This window comes from Scatophagus argus, chromosome 12 (genome assembly GCF_020382885.2).
Source record: "Scatophagus argus isolate fScaArg1 chromosome 12, fScaArg1.pri, whole genome shotgun sequence".
Lineage (NCBI taxonomy): Eukaryota > Metazoa > Chordata > Actinopteri > Scatophagidae > Scatophagus > Scatophagus argus.
In genome coordinates this window covers 7,133,079-7,139,976 of record NC_058504.1, presented here as the reverse complement: position 1 = coordinate 7,139,976, position 6,898 = coordinate 7,133,079, and positions in this window count along the sequence as shown.

Sequence of the window (6,898 nt, the reverse complement as noted above, 5' to 3'; positions counted from 1 at the left end):
TCAACATGAGCAGTATTGGTCAACAGAGACAAGAAGAACACTGCATGTTGTGCTTCATCTGGAGTTTGTCGAGCCACAGCTTCATCACACTCCCCCACCCTTTCTTTTCCCCAGGAAGTAAGAGAGCCTCTACTACACATGTACCGCACACACGTACATCCCACTCCTCCACCGTTATACACAACCCCAGCATCCACCTGCCATGGCTAGCAAATCAGCACCTACACACAGCACAACCCCAGCAAAACACTGGCGCTTTCTCTCTGCTCTCCCTTCACCCACCACCACTGAAAATGTTTAAGTGTTTGCATGCTCCTCAATCATCTCAGGCCTTGGAAATGTTATGACTGCCCTATGATGACTCTGAAGATGCGTCCCCTCTTAGCATGGCTGCAATGATTAAGAGTCTGTCACCACCAGCGAGAAATGTGGTTGAAGTAAGTGCTCATAATTAGAGCCTTAAAGTGGTCACTGGAGCCTACGCAGAATTATTACCTGAAACTGCAGCTCTGCTCAGCTTTACACAGCTGTATAGTGAGTTTGAGTTTATTGTTAAGTCGTCCAGTCCACAACTTTACAGCCCTGGTTGACTGTAATCTTCTAAGTTTTTTGTTTTTTTTTTTCAGAGAAAAAGCTAAAACACAGTTTACACTTATTTCTTCTCAGCACCAAACCTGTGATTAAGCTGTGAATATTGAGTATTTACCATCTAAAGAGTCAAATATTTCCCTCTGGAGTTGAATGAATGAATGATGTTGTTGCACTGTTAAAGCTGAAAGTGTAAATAAGCATAAGTTTGTTAATAATTTCACCATATCAACTTAAAAGATGTCAGTGTGGTATTCACTGCTTGTTTTTGCTGCCCCCAAGTGGTAAATAACAACAAAACAAACAGAAACAAACAAACAAACAAAAAAACAGTTATTGTAATTTTAGTATGTCCTGCTCTGTACATATATATGTATATCCCGGTTGCAGTTGGTTAATAGTCACATCTAGCTCTTAGATCTCAATACATCAGTTTACCTTCACTGATTCAGTTCCCTACCATCACTAAATAGCACATCTACATTAGATCAGGCTGCTTGTTCATACCATTTCATCATCTGGAGGAGGATAATTTTATTCATCAAGCTCAAAAAAAAACCTCTTTCCTCCTCCTTCCTCCTCCTGGCATATGGTAGGCGGAGAAATACATTACGCATCCATATTCACAGTAAGACAAACAGTGACATGCATTTTACAGGGCATCAGCTCCTCTCATACAATGTGACGGGATAGTTCAGTGTTTACATTGGATGGTAGATTACATATCAAACCATATAAACATTCATTCACTGCGTGCATTCATGCAGGATTGTCACTGTCAGCCCTGCATTATTTCCTAATACCGTGTATCTGTTTCATAATGTAGCTCCCATATCAGTCCCACAGTCTCTTAAATCCTCTCTCTCCAGGTGTCATCATTCATCTTACACATGTCAGCACTGTTATGTTATCACTGCCTTCAGACATGAAAGAGAAGCCACTTTAATCATTTTAAACACCATGTGTGTGTGTCATTATTTTTTATTGAAATCTATTTAGAAGGTATTCTTTGAGCGCATACATTGTGCGCTGTGGATGCAACTCTGATAAGATTAATTTGTGACTTTCCATGCAAGCACTGCACAACAGAGAGCCAATTATTTTGGTTGCTATTTGGGGACTATGAACTGTTTGAATTTTCTTTGACTTTGACTCCAAAACCTGCACAGTAAAATCTGTCTGAAACTCGGCTTCGTTCATGCTGCTGCTACTGTTTGTACGCATGTGTGTGTTTGGGAGATTCAGAGAGGGCTGGAGTGTGAGTTTTGGTGTGTCTGATTGCATTAGCGGGTGACTTGTCTCTCATTGACGTTTCCTCTCATTTTTCTAATTGACTCTAGCTGGAGACATTAAAGCAAAATGACAGAGGGAGCAACCAGAGTGCTAATCAAGTCAGTGTAAGTGGGGAAAAAATTGGAGCCCTTAGTACTCAATACTAAATGCCCCCTCCCCTTTTTTTCTTCTTTCTCCTTCCTTTACTCTTCCACTGATGTGACATGTCATTACAGGCCAACCTTCACAGGGACTGTACGTGTCACTAAATAAATCTTCCAGACACAACTGGGTTAGGAAATGGAGGACCTTTGTTGCAGCAAACTCTCAAATGCATATAAGAAGACATTCACACGTTGACTCCCGATAATAGCATCTTGCACCACACTTTTTTGTGATACTTCATTTATACACTCACACATTCAGACTTCCTCCTCTGTCCTCCTCTGCTTGCGTGAGGTTGCCACAGGCACACAGGAAACAACAACTTGATCATTAGCATCACTTTTTCTCTCTTGTTTTGCTCTTTTGGCAGAACTCTTGTTGCTGGCTTTATTCTTTGCCTCTTCATCTTTTGCTCATTGTCCTTTTTTAATGTAAATTATGTTGTGTTTATTTTCCATTTTTGCTCACAGTGCTAACAGTTTTCCATCCATCCGTCCATTTTCTATACCGCTTATCCGTCAGGGTCGCGGGGGGGGGGGGGGCTGGAGCCTATCTCAGCTGACTAGCGAGAGGCGGGGTTCACCCTGGACTGGTCGCCAGTCAATCGCAGGGCCAACACACAAAGACAAACAACCACACACTCTCACACTCACACCTCGGGGGCAATTTAGAGTAGCCAATTAACCTAATGTGCATGTTTTTGGTATTGTGGGAGGAAGCCGGAGTACCCGGAGAAAAGCCACGCAGCTACAGGGAGAACACACAAACTCCACATAGAAGGGCCCAGACCGGGATTCAAACCTGGAACCCTCTTGCTATGAGGCGACAGTGCTAACCACTGCACCACCGTGCCGCCTGCTAACATTTTTCATGCTTGTTAATATATTGCTGTGCAATTGCATTGCTATGTTATGTACACTCTTGACAGTTCCTGATAATGGGCCTGTGAATATCATGGTTATGTGGTTTTCGGTCTGGAGAATGATGATTTATGTTCCAAGCAGGACTATCGAGTTAAGCTGACAGACAGTTTTAATCTTTTATTTCCTCTATTGAGACTTTTAACTTTGGCAGGTGCTACAAGGTGCCTTTGAAAACCTGAAAAGATTGTTTCATAGTCATTTATTCTAAGGGCAGTCAACAGTGTTAGTCATAAAAGTAGCTTTTCAGTCAAGTTCTTTGATCTGTTTCAACAACAATCAGATGGAAGTTTGGTACAGATATCCACTGTGCCCAGCGAATGAATTTTAATGACTTCAGTGACTCCCTGAATTTTTATATATGTACGAAAAGAGTTCCTCCTTCATAGTGTTGAATTGGGTTACATTATTTTGTAATATTTTTTTGATTGTCTGTTCATTGTATAAACTCACCACAACATGCACTATGAGTACTGTCTCTGACACATTTGCTTTGAGATAATAACTGTACATATTTACATAGCTGTTAAAGCCAAAAATCAGGGCGATACGAGAGAATAAGAGCCTGCTTCACTCATTAGATTACATAACACAGTATGACTTGATTATTATGGAAAATATGGCCAACATCTATCTCCCATGTGTATTGTAAACTACATTATTTATAGAAGTAAACAAAACCTTGTCCTATTTTGCTGCTTGTTGTGTCCCGGCACGTTGCATTTTCACATGTTAATTGTCAAGGACTTTTGTTGGCTCAAAGCATGAAATGAAGAACTTGTAGTGTCTTGGAAGGAAAGGAAATGGAAAAGGAAATTGCATTAGATGAATGGTATGAATGAATGGATTGAATGGATTAGTGAATGGTAGCACTTTATCCAGTTCTGTTGTTCTTCCAGTGCCAGTAATACCTGTGTGATTGGCTCAGGTAGTTAGGCAGTCACTGGTGTTTGTCCTCCATTCATACCCGCTTTGACTGTTTGCTGAGGTACCTCCTTGTGTCAGAATCACTCTTCTTGACATTTTGTTTGATGCTGACTTGAAGTGAGCACCGCAGGAAAAAAGGGACACTTGGCTCCTGAAGGAAAATGTTTCGTCAGAAAACAAAGGGTTGAATCTCTTTGCCTTTTCTCTCCCTCCACACAGTGAATGTAGATGAACTCAGCGGCATAATCTTTGAACTGTTCCCTTCAAGATTAACGAGAAGCATAAGTAAACGAGATCAAAGTGTTTCTGTTTGTGTTGTGGGGATGCAACGGGCTTTTTGGTGAGTTGTGTCTTTTTAGTAAGAATCAGAGTGTGATTGTTCTTCTGAAAACACCTCTTCAAATTATCTGTTATACGCTGTTAAAGTATCACCCTTCAAATTCCCAGACATGTTATGAGGGACATAACCACCGTGTCCATTATTATAGCTTGTGAAAAAGACATCAATCCATGAGCAAACACATATAAAAAGATGAATAATAATTCTATAATTTTATAAAATAATGTTGGTAGTTTTGCAATCAATACAGCCTAAACCGAGTCCAAGTCAAGACCAAGACCTGCATACTGCATTAGAACCTAAATGCGTTTATTCATAGCAAGGACGTTATGGCAAAAGATGTGATTCATGTGGTATGATATGGTCAAACCATTACAGTAAAAAATCATTTAAGATGATCAGCAGAAGGGGGCAAGATGTGTATTTCTCTTTTAAGAATCTAACAGCAAGTGCAGGGAAGATTTAGTAAGAGAGAGGAGCTCACAGTGTGTGCTCATGGGCAGGCAAAACAGCCTAATTAATATAGAGTATAAAGTTTTGGACATGGAAGTGGAGGCACATTGCCCTGTCTCTACTTCTTTTTCACTGACAAGTCTATCTGTTTGTTTTTTTTTTACTTATTAGTGTGTTGCAAAGATGTTGAAGTGCAACTTCACTGGCCTACAAAACCAAAATGAGACACAAGTTGAAGGAACTTTGTTAAATTTCTTGTTGTTGTCCTGGTGAGATCATCTCGAGACCCACCTCCAGAACATCAGCCAATTTCTTGCCTGGTTGTGCTCTACCGGCAAGAGGAGGTGTGGGATTATTTCTCTCCCCACCAGAGAGTCCAGCATCGATGGTTTGGTTGAGCTTGTGAAGAGAACTTCAGAAGTACACAGCTTTGATGAACGATAACAGCATCAGAGCATCATCAAACACTCTCTAATCTGGAGCCATAATATATAAGAGGCTGTTAACAGCGTTGAGTGACCGAGAAGAGCAACTCAGTGTATCCTCGTTTGTTTTTCAGTAAGACGAGAGGAGGGAAAATAATACAAACTGATCTGAACTCGAATATTAATATATTTTTAAAGTCATGTTTGACACGCGGCAGAAATGTCTTAGCATCTTGACAGTTTAATTAACATGTCTGCCTGACCTGTTTGTTCAACCTCAGGGATCATTTCAACCTTCCTGAACAATCCACCTGTTCGGGGCCAACGTTGAGCACATCTGTTCCTACTTGCAGTGTCTGTAGTCCAAGGTAACAGGCAGACACACACACACACACACATATTCTAGACATAGTGACATAGATTAAATTTCCCTGCAGAGCCAACATATGGGCCTGCTGCATGCCAGGGTCCTGTTGTGCTGTTTTTAGCCTGCTGGCACACAAACACGCCCGAAGTGCAGCCGTAGCACCATCAGTTACACTGACACAGTGGACAGGGAAATAAGGTGCTGAGTTAGGGACCATCTCAGAAGTGCACGAAGTGTCACTAGCTTCGTCAGCTTTTTAAAAAGACAATTCGATCAGATTTTATTGTCATTTGGACTTTCTCCCATTGCAGGACAACCTCATTTTCTTTAGTTATGCAAAATGGGCCCGTGTGTTATTATGACCAACTTATTTTATCATGGACTCTTATGACCAGCATCATCTGAGCTCATTGCACCTCCTCTAGTTTAAAAAAAGAAATGTGCAACATGGCCCAGTGAAATTCTAACACTAACGGCCTGTTCTCCACACAAAACATAACTCAACAACTTCAGGTATAAGCCACCTCCACCTCTGCTATGATCTGAGTACAGATATGTGTGAGACATGAACATATACAAATGGTAGCTTTCCATTACCCCTCAAGTAGTGGCACACTTAAACTGGGAGTTGCCTGATTTAACCTCACAGCCTGAGCAGATAAGAAAATCCACAGCCGTTGGGGCAGTTTGGCAGGTGTATCCCACCGGGTTTTTTCTTCTAATGTAGAACAAAGCACTACTGACCTTCTCTATGGTCAAAGTCTTGTTTGTCTTGACCTTTCAGATCTCAGCTACTACTTTGTTAATAGCAAGAATCAGCGATTTTTGTTATTGCTCTGTTTAAGCCTCTCTGTTTCTGTGCTGCTCTTCTATTGCTGTCTAATTTTATCGCACGTCCTCGTTTGCACAACTTATTGATAAATATATTCATGCTCTGCGTCCGTCTGCTGCTGCTGGTGCCACTGCCAGTTTAGACTGTTAGTCAGCCTGATTTCTCTTCACGTTTGAGCTCATTTCTGGTGTATAACTGAACTGAGCTTTGTTTTCACCAGACAGTCAGTGGTGTTTTTGCTGGATCTCATTGGTCTTAATTGATGTTATATGGATTGGTACTGGTATATGAGTGTAGTGAAGCTCCAAGTAATGATCATTTTCATAACTGAGTACTCTAATACTTTTTGATGATCTGATTGAAAATGTAGTTTTTGTCAGAAAATAGTGAAATGCCAATCACAATTTCCCAGGGCCCAAGGTCATATTTTATTTACAATATAAAACAGAAAAAAGGTGAAATGCACTTTCAACCCCATTTTATGTAACTTTTTAGACATTTAACAAAAGTTTAGGAAATTGATTCTCTGTTGATCGAGTGTTCAACTAATTAAAACAAATCATTTCAGTATTTAAGTTTAGAAAACTGTTATGTTTAGGAAAAAGTTAG